A 23,568-nucleotide genomic window follows, 5' to 3' on the forward strand; every position below is an offset into this window, starting at 1 on the left:
TTCCGGCTATAAAATATCATTATTCTATTGAAGGTGAACGATGAGCTGAGATACGAAGCACGTTTGTGATGGTCGTGAATTTACGTTCCTCTGTTTTGCCTGGTTGGGAAGGGAGGAAAGGGATCAAGGGGAATAAAAAGTTTACCGCTAGAATTATCTGCACATTAACCAAGCCATGGAAAATGGAAGAAGCTGTGAAGATTTTCTCAATATGCAGAGCCACCAGGCAATCAGTGACAATAAAATTGTGAATTCAGCAATTCCATGCTGTGTTTTAATTTTCTGGCACTAGTGTGCCCATTATTTAAGCGTGCATTTGGGCTGGTGCCAGCCTGCCCCTCTTCACCACGGCTAAGAAGGGTGCTGAGACACCTCCCACAGCACACACCAGCAGGTCCAGGACTCCTGCAAAGCCAGGCACTCTTGAAGGGTCAGGAAAGGGGGGGCGGGTGGCACAGCAGACTTTACAAATGACAAGAGGAAGCTGGGGGAGAAGTGGAAAAGAAATGATGAGAATGGAAGAGGAGAGAACCGGACAGAGGAAATGCTGTGATGGAAGGAAGGGAAAGAGGGAGAGGAGGCCAGGACTGTAAGTGCTATTTCATGGATGGCATGAAAGGGAGAAATGGGGTGTCAGGTAAGGTAAGAGAAGAGGATGGAAGATGGGAATGGACAGTGACTGTATGTCCCGGATCTCTTTCTCTTCTCTGGCCAAGGATTGCGTCAGGTGGTAGCATCCGGCTGTATCTTAGGGACCTGCCACAACGTTTGAGTGGAGGCCATGCTCTTCCCGGGCAGCTCCCAGTCCATGGCTGATCATGGTGGGGTGGAGAGGGGGAAGGGGATGTCCAAGGCCTGGCCACTTTGCCTAACGTGGATTCTGCCCCCGAGCTCCTTCCTGGGCTGGCTGAAACTTTCCCAGAGCTGCCCTTCCGTGGAGACTCTTCCTACCCAATCTTGCCTCCTTCCCCCTCATGCTGGTAAGTTCGGGATGTCAACCTGGCTAGCCCATGGTACCCAGTTATGTAATCAAACACCATTGCAGGTGCTACCTTGTAGGGACTTGGTAGATGTGGTTAACAATTTACAAGGAGTTGACTTTAAATAAAGGAGATTACTTTCCAGGGCACCTGGCCAGCTTAGCCAGTGGAGCATGTGACTCTTGATCTCAGAGCTGTAGGTTCGAGTCCCACATTGGGTGTGGAGATTATTTAAAAATAAAATCTTTTTTTTTAAAGGAGAGAGATTACCTTCCATAATGTGGATGGGCCTCGTCCAATCTGTGGAGGACATTAAGTGCAAAACCTAAGGTTTCCTGGAAAAGACGGAATTCTGCCTCAAGACTGAAGCACCAACTCCTGCCTGAGTTTCTGGCCTGCTTGTCAGGCCCCCAAATTATGGGAGCCAATTCCTTACAATATATGTATGTAAAGGAGAGGGAAATATTTTCTCTTGGTCCTTCGAGAACCCTCTCTTCTTCCACAGTGTCAGACCTGTAGTCTGAAGGCTCTCCTCACCCACCCTAGCCCACACCCCCTTTATTTTTCGGTGTTTTCCCAATAGATCTCTTGCGATCTAACTCCATCTGGCCGCTGCTCCTTAAAGGAGCCAACCACGCAGTCCCAGGGCTGCATTCACACTCTTCCAATGATGTCCTCATTTTTATTTTAGAAAATCTGAATGTGATTGATAATAGCTACAAGATCTTATAATAACTTGAGTGGAAGGAAAAGAAGTCGAAGAAATATAGTGTAGAAAGGGAAATGGTAAAGACCAAGAAAAGTATGGGGTGGCAGCGAGGGGACACATAAAGGAAATTGTCTTTCCATAAAAGTAGGGCAATGTCAAATTTGGATGTTTTGTGATATAACATCTCCCAGGCGCCTGGGTGGCTCAGTTCGACTGAGCGTCCGACTGCATTTTGGCTCAGGTCATGATCTTGAGGTCATGAGATCGAGCCTCTTGTGGGACTCTATGCTGGGTTTGGAGTCAGCTTGGGATTCTCTCTCTCTCCCTCTCTCTCTGCCCCTCCCCCCACCGCTCATGCACCTCTCTCTAAAAAAAAAAAAAAAACAACCAAATAAATAGAATATCTTCCAAAGGCTTTTTGCAAACAGAGAGTTGAGAAGACACCAGGCAGGAAAGCTGAGGAAGAGACAAGCACACACTGCTGTTTGTCTCATGTTTGCTCTTGCTTGCTGGAGAACCCATTAAAAATGTATATTTCCCCTTTGCCGATTGCCATCTCTTAAATTACCTTATTTAAGAGCACACACAAAAACAGTATTCATCGCATCTGCCTCAATTTTCTCCCTAACTTTTATAGATTCCTCAGCCTGGCTTCTTAACAAAATGAAATTAAATCGTAGCAATGTCTGCTATTTCACAGCAGATTTTTTTTTTCTTCAGCTGCTTTGCTGGTGGTTTATATAGAGATTGACCCAGATGGGTCGATTCCAGGGACCATCCAAGGTGATGGGCGCAATACGGTGACAATGTGGAAACAGTGTGGCCCAAGCCGTCTGCTCCCCAGGGGCTGGGAATGACACGGTAAGTGCTAATGAAAGCGGCTCTACCTAGATCCTTGCCAGACATTACCTGACAGCCTCTAGAGCTGGATTTTCATTTCCGAACCTGTGCTGACTTCCTTTACATCTAACAAGCTCCCATTCATCCGTTCTTTCATCCACTTATTCAGTAATGTTAACTCAGGTCCCAGCAGGTGCTGTGCACTGTGCTAGATGCTGGGGAAATAATGGGGAGTCCAACACCTTCTTTAACGAAGGCGTAGCTAAAGCTAGCTTTAAAACCTTCTGCATCCTTTCCAGAAGGTGGTCGTGCAGCAGCCGCGTAAAGAAGGTGCATCACGATGTCCCATGAGCTACATGGTCAGGGAAGAAGCTACAGACCTTGCTAACACCATGATGCTTATTGTTGAAGGCCAGTTGGCATCTGCCAGTCAAGTTCAGCTTTTATTTGGCCCTGTTGACTCTGTAATAGCCAGACCATGTATGGCTGGGCGGCTGATCTCTTCTCAGATGGATAGAGCATTTGTGGATAGAACAGGGTGTTCGACCAACCAACGCCACTTTCAGATAACTCAATCACCAATGCACACTCTCCCTTGGACATCAGAATTTCTTATGTAAATGATCTTTGCATTAACCGGAGAGACAGACCAAAAAAAAATGTGTGAGAGTAAGTGTGGGTATAGAGAGATTTATTTTAAGGAATTGGCTTGTGGGATTGTGGGATTGGCAAGTAGGAAATCTGTAGGGCAGGCTGGCAGGCTGGAAATTCCCACAAGAGTTGTAGTTGCAGTTTTGAGTCCTAAGGCAGGTCTGGAGGCAGAGTTCCTTCTTTTTTTGGGAGAACTCAGTCTTTTCTATGAAAACTTTCAACTGATTGGATGAGGCTCACCCACATTACGGAGAGTAATCTTCTTTACTCAAAGTCTGCTGATATAAATGTTAATTACGTCTTAAAAAATCCTTCTACAGCAACACCTAGACTGGTGTTTAACCCAACAACTGAGCTCCATAGTCTAGCCATGTTGACACATAAAACTAATCATCACTCTGGGTGAACTCCGGTGGTAATATCTACCAACTCCCCCTTTGATAAAGTAGGTGGTGGTAGAAGCCATGACTTGTATTGAAATTAATAAAGAAAGGAAGGTCTGGACATCCTCAATTTGTTTGAGTTCTCATTATTAACAAAAATTATACAAGGTACAGATGACTACTGTTAAAAATTTAGGTTACATCAGTAAGAGAAGAATAAATTTCATTTATAATCCCATAATCACAAAGCAATTGCTATTACCTTTCCCCCTCTAGCTTCATTGACATCTAATTGACATATAATATTGTGTAAGTTCAAGGTATACAACGTGATGATTTGATGCAACTATATATTGCAAAATGATTACCAAAGTAAAGTTGGTTAGCACACCCTTCACCTTACTTAAGCACCATTTTGTTGTTGTTACAGTGAGAACATTTGATATCTACTCTCATGACCACGTTCAAGTATATGATACAGTATCGTTGACCATAGTCACCATGCCGAACATCAGATTCGCAGAACTAATTCCTTTCACAACTGGAAGATTGTATCCTTTGACCAACATCCCCTCATTCCCCCCACCCTCCTGCCCCTGGCAACCACTGTTCTACTCTGTTTCCATGAGTTTGGCTTTTTTAATCCATGTTGTCACATATGGTAGGATTTCCTTCTTTTTTATGGCTGAAAAACTTCACGTTGCGCATATATACTGAATTTTCTTTATGCACTCATCTATTGGTGGACATTTAGGTTGTTGCTATGTTTTGGTTATTGTGAATAAGGCTGCAATAAACAAACGGGTACAGCTAACTCTCCAAGATAGTGATTTCGTTTGCTTCAAACATACCTAGAAGTGGAATTGTTGGATCATGTGGTGGTTCCATTTTTAAATATTTGAGGAACCTCCATACTGTTTTCCACAGTGGCTGTACCAATTTACATTCCCACCAACAGTGCACAAGAGCTCCCTTTTCTCCACATCCTTGTCAACACTTGTTATCTCTTGTACTTTTGATAAGAACCATTCTAACAAGCATGAGGTATTGTCTAATTATGGCTTTGATTTGCATTTCCCTGATGATTAATGATGTTAAGCACCTGTAGGCCATTTGTATGTCTTCTTTGGAAAAATATCTATTCAGGTCTTTTGTCCATTTTTAAATTAGATTATTTGTTGTTGGTTTTTTTCCTTCTTTTCTTTCTGACTTTTTCTTTTTCTTTCTTTTTCTTTCTTTTTCTTTCTCTCTTTCTTTCTTTCTTTCTTTCTTTCTTTCTTTTTGGCTATCAAGTTGTGTGAATTTTAAAAATGTATTTTAGATATCAACTTCTTATCAGATACATGTTTTGCAAATATTTTCTCCCATTCAGTAAGTTGCATTTTCATTTCATTGATGGTTTCCTTTTTGTGCAGAAGCTTTTTGATTCCATCCAGTCCCACTTATTGATTTTTGCTTTTGTTGCTTATGCTTTTGGTCATATTCAAAGAATCATCACCAATGCCAATGTTAAGGAGATTTTTCCGTATGTTTTCTTTTAGAAGTTTTATGGTTTTGATTCTTATGTTTAAGGTTTTAATCCATTTTGAGTTAATTTTTGTGAGTGGTGTAAGATACGAGTATAATTTCATTCTTTGGCGTGTGGTGATCCAGTTTTCCCAGCACTATTTACTAAAAAGACTATCCTTTCCCCTTAGTATTCTTGGCTCTCTAGTCAAATATTAGCTGATCATATATGGATGGGGCTATTTTTGGGCTCTCAGTTCTTTTGCATTGGTCTTTGTGTTTATTTTTGTGCTAGTCCTATACTGTTTTATTTCCTATAGCTGGGTTACATAGTTTGAAATCAGGAAGGGTGATGCCTCCAGCTTTGCTCTTACTCAAGTTTGTTTTCACTATTCAGGGTCTTTTGTGGTTCCAACTGAATTATAGGATTGTTTGTTCTATTTCTGTAAAATGTGCCATTGGAATTTTGATAGAGATTCATTAAACATATGGATGGTTTTGGGTATCCATGAACATGGACATCTTTCCATTTATTTGTGTCTTCTTCAATTTCTTTTGTCAATGTCTTATAGTTTTCAGTGTATAGATCTTTCACTTCTCCTTAGGTAAATTTATTTCTGAGTATTTTATTGTTTATGATGCTACTGTAAATGGGATCTTTAAAATTTCTTTTTCATATAGTTCATTAATGTATAGAGATGTAACTTTTTTGTGTGTTGATTTTACATGCTGCAACTTTATGAATTCAAATATTAGTTCTAATAGTTTCTTTTGTGGTGTCTTTAGGATTTTCTATGTATAGGTCTATGTCATCGGCAAACAAAAATTATACTTCTTTCTTGCTGATTTGGATTTTTTTATTTCTTTACCTTGTCTTATCATTTTGACGAGGACTTCCAGTACTGCGTTGAGTAATAGTGGTGAGAGTGGACACCTTTGTCTTGTTCCTGATCTTAGAAGGAAAACTTTCAACCTTTGACTATTCAGTATGATGTTAACTGTGGGATTGTCATCGATTGCCTTTATTATGTTGAGGTATGTTCTTTTTATAACCAATTTGTTGAGAGTTTTTATCATGAAAGGATGATAAATTTTGTCAAATGTTTTTTCTGCCTCTATTGGGATGATTATATGATTTTTTTTGTCTTTCATTCTATTAATGTAGTATATCACATTTATTTATTACATATGTTGAACCATCCTTGCATCCCAGGGATAAATCCCATTCGATCACATTATATGATCCTTTTATATTTTATTTTTTTAAAGATATCATTTTTAAGTGATCTCTACACCCAACATGGGGCTTGAACTCACAACCCCGAGATGCATGCTGCACCAACTAAGTCAGCCAGACACCCCCATGTTGTATAATCCTTTTAATGTGTTGTTGCATTCAGTTTTCTAGTATTTTGTTGAGGACTTTTACATCTATATTCATCAGGGATACTGGCTTGTAGTTCTCTTTTCTTGTGGTGTCCTTATCTGCCTTTGGTACTAGGGTAATGCTGGCCTTATAAAATGAGTTTGGGAGTGTCCCCTTGTCCTCAATTTTTTGAAAGAGTTAAAGAAGTATTGGCATTAATTCTCCTTTAAATGTTAGGTAGAATTCACCAGTAAAGCTATCTGGCCCCGGGCTTTCCTTTGTTGGAAAGCTTTCGATTACTTGCTCGATCTCCTTACTCATTATTGGTCTGCACAGATTTTCTATTTCTTCATGATTCAGTCTTGGTAGGTTGCATGTTGCTAGGAGTTTATCCAATTCTTGTAGGTTGTCCAATTTGTTGTAATATCATGGTTCATAGTAGTGTCTGTAATCCTTTGTATTTCTGTGTTGTCAGTTAATAATGTCTCCTCTTTGAGTTATAATTTTATTTATTGAAATCCTCTCTTTTCTGGGTAAGTTTAACTAAAGATTGGTCAATTTTGCTTAACTTTTCAAAAAAAATAAACTCTTAGTTTTGTTGATCTTTTCTATTGTTTTCTATTCTTTATTTCGTTTTTTTCCTGCTTTGATATTTGTTGTCTCTTATTTTCCACAAATTTTTGGCTTAGTTTTTAATTCTTGTTCTAGTCCCATGAGGTATAAAGTTAGGTGTATATTTGATTTTTTTTTTCTTAAAGTAAGCATTAATTGCTATAAACTTCCCTCTTAGAACTGCTTTTGCTGCATCCCGAATACATTTGGGCATATTGTGTTTCCACTTTCACTGTTTCAAGATTTTTTTAATTTCTTTTTTGACTCATTGTTCAGGAGTGCTGCTGTTAACTTTTTATTTGCAACTTTCCATTGTTTGCAACTTTCCATTGTTTTCTTATAACAATGGAGTCATGCTATAAAGAGTATTTTATAACTTGATATTTGCACTTGATCACATGTGTGAATTACTCCAAGTAATATATATACTTCTATTATAGAGCATTCTTAATTATTGTAACATTTTTTATAGCTTGAATATACCATTGTTTATCCAACCAATCCTTCACTGTAAAACATTAAAAGAGTTTCCTAATGTTTCTCCATTATAAACAACCTTATACCGAATACCTCCAGTCATGCATCTTTCCATTTGTCTAGTTATTTTCCCTGATAAATTCCTAAGAAGAGAATTACTAGGTCAATAGGTGTGTATACTTTTAAAAGGCCTTTGATACCTATTGGAAAGATGCTTTTCAGGAAAATACACCAATTAATACAAGTGCTATTATTTAAACAACACACATTTATCAGTTTATATTTGTTCCCAATGTTAATAAATACCTCTTAATCCTTTATTTCCAGAATTAAGTTGGAAGAAAAATGTTGTTAATCCTAGGATATTAAGAGGAAGGAAAAAGACAGTTCAATCCTATCTTTTTGGCTTTGAAGCAAATTTGCTTTATAGACTTTTTTTTTTAATTAAGTCTATTTCCCTTCATTGGTGCACCGTTCTACTAGAAAATGGATACTGCAACATCTAAGAGTAAAGAGATTTAAGAGGGAGATGATTTCTTTAAAAATACTTATGTTTTTTATACATAGATAGATGATAGATCGATAGATAGTTAGATAGAGAAACAGGATTCAGAACGCACTACCCCAATATGGCAGCTTGGCCTAGTCAGCGTTTTAAGTCAAAGGGAATAAAAACAGCGAATGCCAGAAGTATTCTTTGACCTCCTCCTTCTCCCTGAAGCAGGTCATTAGACCCCCATGTGGCAGGTGCCTTCTCTCTACCTAGAGGAACGAAGCATCCTTATCCCCAGAGATGGAGGGATCCCAGGAGGAACCCAAATGAAGAGGTCTTGCCAAGGTTCCCCCCATTTACTACCCATAGCTCATAGTCCTTTGTCCTATGATGTTTTCCCATAACTGTCCATTCTTCATCAAACCTGGTATAAAAACACTCAGCTCTAACCATTTCCTCAGTTTATCATCTCCTTAGGAAGGCTCCCATGTCTCGTAAAACTTACATTAAATAAATCTGTATGTTTTACTCCTATCAATCTGTCTTTTGTTCATCTCATTGACAAGGCCCCAACTGGAGAACCTAGAAGGGTGGGGAAAACAGATTTCTTCCTTCCTGATATATGTATAAAAACAGCTGATGATGCTTAGCTTTTGAGGACTAGGCGGCAGGGTGAAGTGAAGGATGGAGATAGAATCCCGAGATACTCCAGGTCTGGAATCCACAAGTTCAACACCTTTGCAGCAGAGATACATTCTCCGCAATCATCCCTATTACAGCATGCCATCAATGCAGATCATAGACATTCCAGAGCCAGCATTCATGCAGGTTAAGAGACAGCAGGCTGGCTCCCCCCTGAGTTGACATGAACTATCGGACTCAGTTCACCCAGCTAGAATCATCAACACCAAACTTCTCAGCCTCCCCAGCGGACATAAATCCACACCCACGTGGCTAACTGGAACAATCACCTTGGCTTTGGCATGAAAGTCATGGAAGGGATTTTGTTAATGACTCAGCACTTTCAATCAATTACAGTCAGAGGTTCAATAAATGTTGGTTGCGTTGGATTGCTCGATGTTAATTGTCTGTCTCATCCTCAGGTGTTCACTTTGTAAGCATAAATGGGATTGACAAACTGACATTTTTATTCATGTGCACCTAACAAGATGGAAACCAAAGGAAGCAGAATGAGAAGTGTGGTTAGGCGCTAACTTTGTTAATGTCCAACCGGGGGCCAGGAGGTGGAGGGAAAGAAGGGATCAATGCATCAGAGTCTACGATTAGTGCAGCATATTAACTGCGGCCCTCTGACGTTAAGAGCAGCTCTGTAGCTCTGTCTGCCCTCCCCTGACAGCAACCACCGCATTTCCTAGCATCGGGAACCATCACCGCACACACAACAATTTCAAGGCAGGATTAACCTGGAGGTGAAGTCGCTTCTGCCCCCACGATGCCTTACTTCTGAACTGCTATTGCCCGTCTTTTTAAATCCTGATGCCAACGTGCCAATTAAAAGCCGGGTTTGCGGTGGGACAATAGAATAGAACGTGAGTTTTCTCTCTTTTCCAGGTGAACAAAAGCTCCCCGAGCTCCAGGGACGGTGAGCCTTCTCTGAATGATCCCTGCCGCCACCCACAGCCTGACTACAGTCCCTGGCTAAATGGGTAACAAAAGGGGAACAAATGGTAATGAATCAGAATTTGTAGAGTTTAAGGGTTACAGGGGCGAGGGCAGACTGACCCGTTAACGTTCCTATCACTTGTTAACCAAGATCGTCAGTGACTTTTGGAACAACTACTGCCTCCCTGCCACCAAAACCTACACAGCACCTTAACTCGCGAGACTTCTCCCTCTGCATTATGAATCGCATTCAGGGTTCCTTACGTAGCCGGTTCCAATGTTAGCTCACTCTGAGCCTCTGCCGCGACCAAATTAAAGAGGCTAGCTCCGCTCCCTAAAAATACTGCTTCTCAGCCCATTCATTTTCCCTCGATGCGTCTCCACTTCCAATTGGCATTCCAGCCATGTTGCCTATATTTTTAAAAAGGCGTCTTATAGGTCAATAATGTTAAACTCTTCCCCATGACAATAATTTACTCTTGTCGAATGTGTACATACACAGAGAAGATACACACACACACACACACACACACAGTGTGCGCGTGTGAGCACATTCACTCATCCCTTTGGTCTCTCCGAGCTTTGTGGATTCTCTCTTCCTATTGTGTTTCAGCCTTTTACTGGCAGTCTCTTTCTCCTGCAAAAAGAGATTACAAATACAATCCCAGAATTGCAAATAGAACGCAGGGTGTCTTTTGTTCAGTTTCCTGTCCAAGTTGTTACAACCTTTGTCATGGTAATGAGCCATCAGGATTTCATAGCCTGAATATTCTCTGCACTCCTCCGGGTGCATTGTGTGCCTAAATTTGGATGAGTTTATGGTCTTGAGTTCTGCCCGTCGGTAAAGACGCCTGGGAAAACTCTAAGATGATCACGAGTTCTAAAGGGACATCCATGGTTTAATGGTGTTTCTGACATATGACACATGTCAACTCAGGAGAGCCCTGTCTGGAAATGTGAAAAGTAAAATACACACCTAGCAAGTGTCTCCATCGGGACTTCAAAAAGGTGGACGGGGTTTCCTACGCTGGATGAAATCTCCCCAGTTGTGGCAGAGCTGTTTTCGGGGTTCATTCACGCAATGGGTGTGTGCCGGGCACTAGGCATGCTGAGGGGGAACAGACGAGGCAGGCCAGGAGAACAGAGACACGCATCAATTTGTATCATGCCAACGAAAAGAAACAGAAAACTGGAGAGCCTTTCTCCACTAACTCTTAGGTGACTCTCGGATGTAATTTCACCAATGAGGTCCCATTTATAATAGCTGGTACACTAGTTAACAAGCCACTAACTTCACCAATGAAGACCCATTGCTGACCTTGGCCATGTTCTTCTGCAAACCGTCTGGTATCGATCGAGATAAGATGGCAGAAGTGAATTTATAGCAGCTGGACTTCCCGATGAGAATTGTAAGTGCCCACCCCCTCAAAGGTAAATTCCTATTAAAGCAACTCCTACACTTAGGAGGAACGACAAAACATTATCTATGCTGAAATACTTTAAAGCAAATTACAGACATGGTGACAGTTTACAAGATGACCCGATCTCTATTTGATTTCTGACATGCATGAATAATATATTTCGCCAGATTTCATCAAAATTGTACCCTGTTAATTAGATGGAGGATTTTCGTGACAAAGCACAAACTGGTGGGGTGGGTGGTCTGTGAGGTTATGGAACATAAAAGGGCTTTTTATCCCCCCAGCAGATGGGGTCCCCCAAGAATAAAAGAGTCTTGAGAGCCACTTGAATGGGCCTCAGGGCCGTTTGCGATTGAAGCTAAGTGCTAACTGTGATTAAATTTATGTAAAGTATCCGCACAAGCCTGGCACAGACCAACTGCTGGATATCTGTTAGATGCTTCCCCTAGAGCTGGGTTGCGTGGTTAGAAAATCACTCTAGCAAGATAACCTGGTACCATCTCCAAGCAGGTGTGACTTTTAGTCAAGTGACTCATTCTGAGTTTGTATTGAGAAATCATTGACGATGCCAAGAATAGAATTCAGAGTCTTTGTGTTCAATTTCCAATCAATACCTCCTTTCCCTGGGATGCCTGCTCTCCTCCGCAGACACCTTTGCCAAGAGAGAACGAGATTCTCGAAGCAGCTCAAGTACTCTGGTAGTTTCCAAATAGCTGGTTCTTGCCTCTTCTCCAAATAGGCTTTGCTCTCATATTTGCAGTTTCAAAGTAGCCAAACACAGAAGCTTGCCTGCCTTCCTTCCTTCCTTCCTTCCTTCCTTCCTTCCTTCCTTCCATCCATCCTTCCATCCTTTCTTCCTTCTTTCCTTTTCCTTTGAATCCTGCCACCTCCAGTATGAGGCATGGGGTGAGGAAGAAAGTGCAGGGGAAAAAAAATAATTTTCCCTCCACTCTTCTGAGTTCTTAGCTGAGATTCCTGTAATAAAACACAGGTTAACAAGAGAAAAAACAAACAGTTTACTAACATTTGTACCCCGGTGGGAGACCAGGGAAAAATGAATGACTCTCTGAAGTGACTTTAGAATTCAGGCTTCAATACTGTCTTAATAGGGAAAGGGGAGGGGAGATGCAGGCCTCTTAAGGGGAGTAAATTATTTTGAGGAAAGATGAATGGGCCCTTAGAAGAGTAGGGGGAGCTGTGGTAGCTTGTGACAGTCTGTGTGGGCACGGTGTCTCCTCTCCTGTGATAAGACTCAATCTTCCCTGGTTAATGGAACTCCAGGGAAGGGGAGGGATTTAGGATAATTGAGTTCCTTTTGGAAGATCTATCTTTAGGCAGATAGTAGAGTTCAGAGAAACTCTCTCTGCATTTGCTTTTTTTCCCAACGGCCCACAGCTCTAAATCATCGCTATGCCAGAGTGCCACATTCAGGGCTAGCGCCTCCTAAACTTTTACCACCATATTTGGGGTGTCCTATTCTGCTCCCCTTCAAAAGAAGAGGGGAAAGAACCTGCCAAAGGTTTTATATCCTATTGATGTGGGCTCAAAAGTGGCAGGGGCTGGGGGGGGGGGGTCAGAGCAGGAGAAGCCCGGACTTACCTCGTGCTAAAATAATGGATTCTAATTTTAGAAAACTCTGACACATGGCTGGCACGGCCTTGTTTTCATTTCCTGAAGAAAACACTATCGGGAAGAAAAAAGCTCTGCTTGACCCTGTGAGGGTCCCTGGCTGGGTCTGACCATGAAACAAAGATTAGCAGGAGATAAGCCTGTGGTACGGAGTTCTGTATGGTCGGTTTTACATGACCCGGGAGCCTTCTGAAGGTCTGATGCTGGGCTTGAAGAAGGGAGCAGTCCTGGAGACATATCGGATCCTAAGACAAAGGGGATGAGGTAAGCGTAATCAACCGGGGGAAGCTGATCAAAGCCTCTTTGTTTGTATTCTTGGTTTGGTGTCACTTTGTCCTCAGAGATAAGGATGTTTCTGTCCTCTGGGCACAGGGAGGGCACCTTTGGCATGAGTCTGGTAACATGTTTCAGGAGAGAAGAACAAGGAGAAGGTCGCGCTGACCTTTCTGCTTCTGTCATTTTCTCAAACTCCTTCAGCTTACAATAGTCAATGTCAAGGTTCTGTAGCTTGAGGCAGCGTGTCCTGAACCCCATCAACACCCTTACTTGACCAGATGACTAAGAGCTCTGAGGACTCTGTGCTTTCTGTGACCACTTTCTCCTGAATTATCAAGACAAGAACCATCACTGGGATAGACTTTACCTCTGCAAATATTGTTATTTCCCATGGTCAAGGTCAACTCTGCTTTCTAACAGCTGCTAGGTCCATAGCTAACGTTTCCTCACACTTTGCCTTGGCCTGTAGCCCAAAAATGTTAGGGGCAGCATTGCCCTTTGTCCCCACACCTGTCCCCGCCTTCTCTGGGCACCCCTCCCCAGCCCCCCCCCCCCCCCCCCCCGCGAAGGGAAACTCCTGGTTTGCTCCAAAGTTTCTCAAAGGCTATAGTGCAAATCACCCTAATTGTTTGCTAGATGAACAATGATCACTCTAACCTCCTAATTAACATTGTTAAAATCTGCTAACAAAGGACATTTAACAATATCTTAATTAGGAAGGATTTCCAATTTGTGATGGGGAGCATGTTAGACAAACAGGATACAATTCTCCCTTTGTTCCTTGGCTCAGCAGCCAGAGAGATTACACGATATGACACAACGTGTCCTGCGTTGGCCATTTATCATTCTAGATCCTTTGCACATTTGTGCTACATAATTAGTGTCTTAGCTAATTTTACCTGTGTTATTGTTTGCATTGTAATTTGGAGAGGACAGAGAGGTGAGGCTGGGCGAATGAGATGGGGGCAGTCATCTGACTCCCCTCGAATGGCTGCATCTCCCAGATACCTGCTGGAAAAGTCCAGCTAGCAAATAAAGCAAACTTTTCAGGGCCTCTGCTCACGAATAATGGGGTGCAAGGTGAAGAGCCTGTTTGAGTCGTTCCAGATAAATATGTGGACGACTAACCAGCTTAGTCTTCTCTTTTTCCAAGCTCCTCCAGCTTATTTTTAAAAGCCTCTATTATCTATCACTTAATTATTAAAAAGTGTCTACTCTGTTTTCATAAATTATCTATGTGTTAGAGATATTGGCATATGAGCGAGAGAGTCATGGGGATAAGGGAGGTTCCAAAGCCAATTATCCCAGCTGGGAAGATTTTAGAATATAAAGGGACCCTTGAATTATTCTATACTGGACCTTTAAGGATGAGTGTTTGTGTGTTTGGCTAGGGTGGGGGGGCTAAGGGGAGGAGAAGGGTTATGACTTCTAATCATCCCTATTTCATTATTCTTATCTCTTTGCAAGGACATCCTTGTTGTTGGGTCCTTTTCCATGTGTCTTAACTTCTTTATCCTGAAGACGGGAGACACACCTAGAAGAAATTATTAACACCAAAAGTTATTGGGAATTACTGTTTATATAAACAACATCATCTAAACAAAATGAGAAAGCGTAAGAAAAATGCTTAATAGTATGCCTGGCACGTAGTTAATATTCAATACATTGTAGCTGGAAGCAACTATGTCATATTGTAAAACTGTATCTGACATGGGAGGGACACCCTGGCTGCATCGCAGGTCCATGGCGCTCTATGTAACACGTCATACATTGCATATCACATGCAATGTCATCAAATGTTCAGGGACTAGTTCTAGACGTTGGTCTAAGTCTAAGTCACTGAATGGTCTCTTTCATGAAGACATCAGGGAACAGGGAACAACAGGTTGCCAGGCACGACCACCGAGAACTGTCCAGTGAGACAGAAACTAAAATAAAAAAAGCAAAACCAAAACCTTTACAATTACATAGCTGTGATCTGAGCCCATATTGAAAAGCTGCTGACTTTGAATGGGCATCTATCCCTTCTCCCTCACCAGCCATGCACACGGGGCAAAAATAAAGCGTGTTACGCTTACACTTTTCCCTTGGGAAGGGAGGGTTATACTGACGAGGGTGTTGTGGAGAGGTTCCTGGTGGAGATAAGCAGCATGGTGAATGCATCTTCCCTCACAAAGCTCCCTCGGAGACATTGTTGTTTAAAGAAAACTACTACTCCTAGCATTACCCCCCCTCATCCCTTTAACCTCTACACACACACACACACACACACACACAAATGTCAGGAAAGGGAAAAAAAAAACACCTTTATAGCCACCCTCTTCAGTTCATTCATCGGGGCCTGCAGATTAAACCCACAAAGACAGGTTAGCAAAAGAAAAGGACAGATTTTTTTTTTAAAGATTTTATTTATTTATGTGACAGAGAGACAGCCAGCAAGAGAGGGAACACAGCAGAGGAGTGGGAGAGGAAGAAGCAGGCTCCCAGCGGAGGAGCCTGATGTGGGGCTCGATCCCAGGACTCCGGGATCACGCCCTGAGCCGAAGGCAGACGCTTAACGACTGCGCTACCCAGGCGCCCCAAGGACAGATTTTTATTCACATACATACCCAGGAGTTCATAGAAAAAATGGGACTCAAGGAAGTGATTAGAACTGGGGACTTCTATGCCATTTTCATAGAGGAAAGGAAGGGGAGAAGGGCACTTATAAGAAAACAAATGGCTTTTAGGAAAGATAAATGGACCCTCGGGAGAACTGACGGGAGATAAACTAGTTCGGTGTGTACCCACGTGCGGTGTTGACCAGAAGGTCTCTGAGAAGAAAGATCGGAGCTGTCCCCGGGCGGCCTTTATGACAGTGGAGCTTTCGGGGAGGCTCTGCTTTTAGGCAGATAGGAATTTCAGGAACTCACATGGCTTCAGCTCAAAACATTCTTACGCCAGGGGCGCCTGGGTGGCACAGCGGTTAAGCATCTGCCTTTGGCTCAGGGCGTGATCCTGGTGTTCTGGGATCGAGCCCCACATCGGGCTCTTCTGCTGGGAGCCTGCTTCTTCCTCTCCCACTCCCCCTGCTTGTGTTCCCTCTCTCGCTGGCTGTCTCTATCTCTGTCAAATAAATAAATAAAATCTTAAAAAAAAAAAACATTCTTACGCCAAAGAGGCACATTTCGAGGCGGTTAAGTCCCCTTCAACCACGCGCACCAAGTTGGCCTTATATACTGCTGTTGAGGCATATAGAGGTAATGTCAACATCTTAGAGTTGAGAGAGGCCTGAGAAACCACCCCTGCCTTCTTTCATAAACTAAGAAAGAGAAGGGAAGGCTCTCAGAGGGAGCGTGGCTGCCTGAGATCTCCTCTTGTTGGCGGGGGAGCCGCCCCTGAAACCCTCGGTTCCCCATGATCCCCAGGGTCGGCTCTCCCCGACGGCAGCAGCTAAACACGCTTCTCATTTCCACGAGAGACCAGGGAGAAAAAAAAAAAAAGACACAGAAAGATCAGGCATGAAGATCTCTTCTTCCTCAAGCTTTTCAGGCTTCCTCGGGTGCTGCTCATTTCGGAAAGTGTGAGCAAACAGACCCGAGCAATTCTCCTGGATGGGGCCAGGCGGGGAAAAGGCATGAGAGGAGAAGAAAGAAATTATTTAAATTGACATGCTCTCTCGTGATTGCTTGCAAAACGATCACTTTTTGATGATACAGCAACCTGATAGGGGAAGTAATTTATAGACACCATTTCACAGAGGGGTGGGGGGTGCGGTTGGCTGGGTAGGGTTCCCACAAAACCCAGGGCACAGAAATGCAGAAGGAAATACTGTTCGGGGAAAAAATAAATAAATAAATAAAACAATAAACTTCTCCTGCGCTTTCTAGGTTGAAAAGGCTTGGCCGTAAATCCTCATTCTGACATTCATCCCAGATCCATTTTAGAGGCAGCCCACAGACTCAACAGGGCGAGAGAAAACGCTACATCATAATTACCCCATAAAAGCCGAGCCTGTTTCTCTGAATGCTTGAGAACGGGTCTAGCTTCTCAAAATATCATAAATCTATTGTGTTCTCTCCTGTTTTACTTAACAGCCAATTAATGTTACTGCTTAAAAGAATTAAAGCCAGGGCCCAGAGGAGGGTGAGAGTAGGGGAAATCAAGGTCTTTAAACTCGGGCTGGCACGCGGAATAGCGCACGTGCGCATCCAGCCCTCATTACAGAGCGGCTCATTAAAAGGCTCAGCCGCAGAAAAAAAAAAAATCCTGCCACCGCGCACATCCGTGGAGAGGATCTTGTTCTTATTAGCATACTGGAAGGGAAAACATTTTTCAACACAATCTTGAGTCAGTTTTAATATCCTTACAGGCTGCGACCGGACACGAAGGAGGGAGATCGCGCTCCTCCCTGGGAAGTCCTCCCGCGAGCCGCGTGTTGGGGCCGCCCACGTGGCCCACGCAATTAGTGGGAGCAGTAGGACGTATCAGACCAAGGCGCACACGCAGCCCCAGAGGGATCCTGGTGGCGTCGGTGACCCTGGCCCCAACACCGTCTGATGACGAGGCCACGCGTTGCCGATAAAATCCCGGGTTGTTTTTTTTTCTCACATGCCGCTCGGTCATTCTCGTGAAGAGAGTGCTGTCAGGTGTTACCCTAAATTCTCAGCAAAGACAGAAGCAGGTGGCCGTGGACACTCCCTGGTGGTGCATGAAAACCAGCATGGAAAGTTGTAGAATCAGGAGCATTTCGGTTCTTGACCTTACTTCCGTGTGGCCTTGGGCAAGGTGTACTCCTTGGACCCCAGAGCTTGGCTCCAGAAAATGAAGATGTCAGTGACTGCCAGTGGTCCCTGGGGTAAAGCCATTCTAAAATGACCTAGAATATTAGTTTCGTCATACGTGAACCTCTCTAGAGTAGTGTGAGGTCCGACTAGGATGATATTCAAAATACGGAACAGCCAGTGGGGAATGGGTACCAGGATGACTGGCCGATGGACTGAAATGTGGTTGGTCATTAGAATAGTGGGGGGGCAGGGGTGCACCTGGGTGGCTCAGGGCATGATCCCAGGGTCCTGGGATCGAGCCCCTCATTGGGCTCCCTGCTCCGGGAAGCCTGCTTCTCCCTCTCCTACTCCCCCTGCTTGTGTTCCCTCTCTCGCTGCCTCTCTCTCTGTCAAATAAATAAATAAAATCTTAAAAAAAAAAAAAAAAAGAATAGTGGCAGGGGGACATGACCTGTGTGGGCTGGCTCACCCTGGTCCCTGGGGATTGTCAAAGAAGTTCCGAACTGAGGCTTTAGAAGGGGTGGGGGGAGTAGTGTGAGGGGGACAGCCAGGAGATGGCCAAGAGGCAGAGGAGTATTTGAAAGTGGGACTCAAGGAGAGAGAACCAGATCTTGGCCGAGAATAGTGAGCCGGGGCCTTGGAGTCAGACTGACTTGGCTCAGATCCTCCCACAGCCCCAGATGTGTGGCCTCTGGCAAGTTATTTCACTTCTCTGGGCCTCAATTTCCACATCTTTAAAATGGAGATAAAGTGGGGTGTGACACAGGAGACGAGACTAAACACATGAGGCAAAATATAGTACATATCTCAACTTATTCTTGAAAATGCTTCAAAAGGCCTATAAAATTTACGTCCCAAATCATCTCTCAGTGGGTCTAATGCAGCCAGATTTTCCTCTAACAATAGAACAGATTAAATTCTTGGCCTCAGTTTATGGGCCATTGTGGATGGAAGAAAAAAAAAAAAAAGAATTGGATTGTAAATTTAATCACCAGAATCATCCTTGGTGTTGTGAGAGGCTAACTGCATGCAAGGCATCCCGGGAACAGAGATCGTTCGAGCGATCTCACATCTCCCGTGCACTCTGGGGCCCAAGTTCACTGAGTGGAATTGGGAGCAAAATCATTTGCACCAATTATATTAAATTCATTCTCTCTCTCTTGCACCTCCATGCCTCCCTCTCTGTGAAGTATACACTGCTGAATTTATCTAGGTTGGAGAGGCCAAATGCATGCATCAAGCCACTCTACTGTAATTAGATACGCATCTCACCCGATGGGTGTAAGGAGTGAGGGGTGAGTGCTCGTCAAGGGCACTGCATAAGAGCTCGTATGTATTCAATCAGTACAAAGTGCTACTCTCCTCCCTCCCATTTGAGGAAGCCCAAATGATGACTATTTTTTAAGAGAATCAGACAAACCACATTGTATAGAAGGCCTGCCTTCATCCAACATATTCAACCTTTTTTAAAAAAAAAATTTTTATTTATTTATTTGAAAGAGAGAGAGAAAGAGAAAGAGCACAAGCAGGGGGAGAGGCAGAGGGAGAAGGAGAAGCAGACTCCCCGCCGAGCAGGGACCCAGGACCCTGAGATCATGACCTGAGCTGAAGGCAGATGCTTAACCGACTGAGCCACTCAGGTCCCCTCAACATCTTTATCCTTGAATGTCCTTGAAGGTGATGGCTATAGATAGAATGCGTGTCCCTAGAATTCATATGTTGAAATCTTCACCCCCACTGTTTTGGTAGGTGGGGCCTTTGGGAGGTGATTAGGTCAGGAGGGTGCAGGTCTCAGGAATGGGGTTAGTGCCCTTATAAAAGGGGCCCCAGAACCTCCCTCACCCCTTCCATCACAGTGAAAAGACAGCCATCTGTGAACCGGGACATGGGCTCTTGCCAGACAGCAAACTGCTGGCACCTTGATCTCGAACTTTCCCATCTCCAGAGCTGTGAGGACTAAGTTTCTAAGCCCCCCAGTCTAGGGTAGTTTGTTATAACAACCTGAACGGATTAAGATGGTGATAGGACGTTACAAAGAAGGACAGGAGGAGGGCAGGAGGGAGGGTGGACAGAAGGAAAGAAGGGAGACCAAGGAAGAGCATGGCAGTGGAGAGTTTCTGGAATGATGATATGGATGGCTGATATGGCTGGGGAGGCGTTACAGCTTGATTCTGTGGATTCATAGCTCATGCGGATGAATTATTTATTGCTCATTTCCTCTCCTGTGGAACCGGCACTATACTAGGCCTTTTCACGTGTGATGGCAAAAAAAAAAAAAAAAAAAAAAAATCAGTACTTACTCATAGCCTCGTCCCTTTCCACCTGTCCAAAAGGATTCTGTGCTGCTCTGTGGTCCTTGACTCTTTGGTTGTGGAATTGGGAGGTAGTGCGGAACGGAGGGACTCCTTCTGGCTGGAGGCATGCACTTGCTGGAAAGGACAGTGTCTCCTGTGGAACAGAATTCAGCAAAGAGGTGAGAAAAAGGAGCAGGGTGAGAGGTGTAGGTGGAGCGAGCAGGAACACGGGCTTGAGATATCTGGGGAGTTTGGAAAAAGAGAAAAGAGATGTGTGTTGGGGGGTATGGGTGGGGACACTTACCAGGACACGGCGGGGGGGGGGGGCGGGGCTGTAGAAGGTTCTAGACAACTTTGTAGCATACTAGGAACGCAACCGTATGTGAAGGGAACAAAGTTCTCACTAGCCTTCAAATAAATTCTAGGGAACCACCGTTCTTCCTCACTTTAGTAGCTTAAAAAAAATCTCTCCTCTTGTAGTGTAATTCTTGCATTCAACAGTCACAATTTCTCTTCCATCTTGAGCCTAAGATCTTGTTACTCTTTTTTCTCTTTTTCGTTTTTCATTAATAACAGGAAGATAACTGCTCAGGTCAGTCTCCGAAATATCAGTTTGTAAAAAATCCATAGAAATTTGCTGTTATTAAACAGAGGCCCTCAATTCAGCAGTATTCAGGTCTCCCAAGCCCTACCCATGGGCCAGAGCGGGAGGACAGAGACACGCTTTCCGAGGACTTACCAAACATTCTATACAAGTTGTCAGGTTGTCATTCTCCCAGCCTGAGTTGCTGGGGGCGTGGCTGCTCTCCACCGCAGGCCTGCGACGAGATCGGTCACAGCAGGCTCGTCCAACAACTTGTACTCCAAGGAGCCGGAGCCACCTCCTGAGCGTCTCCTACTCACAGAGGCGTGAAGACAGAGGCACATCTTCAGCCCCGAAGGCTCGCGTGAGGCTGGGAACCTTGGAAGGGCCATGAGGCACCAGGGCGGCCGTCCCAGAAATGGGACCGAGGCTGCAAATTAAACAGCCTGTCTGCAGAGACCTGAGTCGCCAGCAGACGTTGCAAATTATTAATACCCCTTCCTGCTAAATCCTCAGAATTTGCGAGAGTGCGTCTCAGCAGCTGAAGCCCAACCTTCCAGCGAAGGACTCTACCCTCACCGAAAAAGGTGTGAACGAGAGAATTAGTCAGGGTCTGTCCTGGGAAGTCTCAGCTGCTCATTTCCTTCTTTCTGAAAGTCAGTGTGACACCTGACACCAATCCGTCCAAGAATCTTCGTGCATCTGGCAAGCCAGTGGGTTGGAGTTTGTGTGGTTGTTTTCACAATTAACAACTTGCAAAGGTATGGCTCTGAAATCTCAGAGTCAACTTCCTGATGACGCCAATGTCTCGGGGTTAATTGAGTAAAAATCTTTCTTTCGCCAGTCACAAATAACCTTTTTAATCTATAGGATTTCTATATATCTTCTGGGTCTTCTAAAATGGAAATGAACATTCGCCGTATTTCTGTATCTTAAAAATTTTTTTTTTCTTAACAAGTATCTATTACCACTGGGACCTGGGGCTGCAAGTTCAGACACAGATACAATATATCAACCCTGTGCCTGGATTCAGAGGAAAAGGGGTCTTGGAAAATAGGCAAGTGGACAGGCGGTAGGGTCCTGTTCTCCTGTGATGGACACTGCCAAGGTACTAAGGGGTAGGCTAGGATTTCCTGTGAGTGTCTTTGTCACTTTTCACATACGTGTGAAAAGCAAAGAAAAACAAAGGAGACAGGAGGAGGGATTTATGATAATCATTTGTGTCCAGAACTCTATCATGTTTCTGATGTTTATTGCGCCATATTAATAATTTGGATATTAGGTACACTGCACCCAAAGCTTTTTTTAAAAAGTGTTCTGCCTTATTTCCAATGCCCATTGGTGGACTTCAGGCACGGTACAATCAAGCAGCTGGGAGTCTCTAAATGGAGAGCAGGTGGGGAGGGAACAGGGACAGAAGAGTGCTAGGACCTGGTCAGGGCATAGCCCTGCAGAGTGGGAGGGCATTCCACATGTCCATCTCAGCACACCTGGGCAGTGGTGCCCCTGGCTGCCACCTCCCTACTCCCGTGTCTTCTTGGTGAATTACCTTTAGCTTCTATCATATGGCGATGCTTGATATTATCTGAAATAATAGTAGACACTGTGAGTTGTATAGCTACCATTTCCTTCCTGGACTGGTTCCTTACTGTGATCCTTACAACTTTGCAATGTCTGGGGAACCTCAGAGGTACGTATCCTCCTCTCAGTTCTACTGACTCTATCACCTCGAATCTCTCACAGTCTTTCCAAAGGTTCATCCTTTTTCCATCCTCTGGTGGAAACAAAAAAATAGTACATCTCAGCTAAGAGATCTTTTACTCCCCAGAGTGAATAATTCGATTAACATTTGCTCATGAACTTCTTCTCGACCTTTCTCGTCATCTTTTTTGTCTCCTTCTGTGCTTGGAAAATGGGGCCCATGCTTTTCAAAGCCCCTTCTAAACACAGTGATCTCATTTGTTCCATATTTCTGATTAGTACAACATGTCTAGTAGACTGTCAATTCAACTTCAAGGTTGAATCTAAAATGGGTATTAACTATGGTCATTCGATACATAACAATATTAATTTAATCTACACTAATGCCCCCATAGCTAATATTTTTCTTGCTATAAAATCACAGCTAGAAAAAATTAAAAGATCTAATAAGCCGGGTCTCCAACCTCCAACCATTAAAACTGAGACACACATGGCATTCTGCAAAATATCCAGACTTCATTGTTTTTGCATCTATTCTGTCTTTCCTCCACATGGTGTAATGGGAAAACAGGATGAAACAAAACAAAAAACATTGGACTTGGGCTCTTAATTCATTACTTTTTGCCTTCATGACCTCAGGTGAGTCATTTCACTTCACTCCCTTATAAAATGCAGGTTTGGATTGTATCACATGTATTTTCAAAAGGTGTTTTGTTTTGTTTTGTTTTGTTTTGTTTGGACACAGAAACCTTTCTTAAAAAGAAATCTTAGGGAGAAACACAACTCATTTAACAGATAAAAGCAGAGTTCTCTGGTTGAAGCAGGGATGGCAAGACCCTAAGACTCACCACCTAGATCCTCTTATGCAAATTTCACCCATCCCCACCTCCTTTTAACAATTTCTGATTTCACACACAAGCACAGCTTCAGCCTGTGTGAGCATTCACATTCATCGTGCCGGTCTTTCATGGAGTCTACCTGTAAGCCTGTGACTTTGTGTGTGTTTGTATGAGCCTATAGAAGAAACCCAAACTTCCCGCAAATACCTGGAAATCTACAACTCAGAATGAGAGCACACATTGCTAGCGCTTCGAGTCCCAAACCTAACACAGAACGGCAGCCCCATGCACACTGCCCCCAGGAATCTCTGCCCTCCTTCTGGACGAGACAGGGGATGTCGCCTTCATATTCTGGTCGGTGCTGCTGCTCTTCTCCTCCTGGTGCACTTGGCCCCCGTTGTCTCTCCTGTGGGACGCCA

The sequence above is a fragment of the Ursus arctos genome, unplaced genomic scaffold (assembly GCF_023065955.2).
Source record: "Ursus arctos isolate Adak ecotype North America unplaced genomic scaffold, UrsArc2.0 scaffold_31, whole genome shotgun sequence".
Classification (NCBI taxonomy): Eukaryota; Metazoa; Chordata; class Mammalia; order Carnivora; family Ursidae; genus Ursus; species Ursus arctos.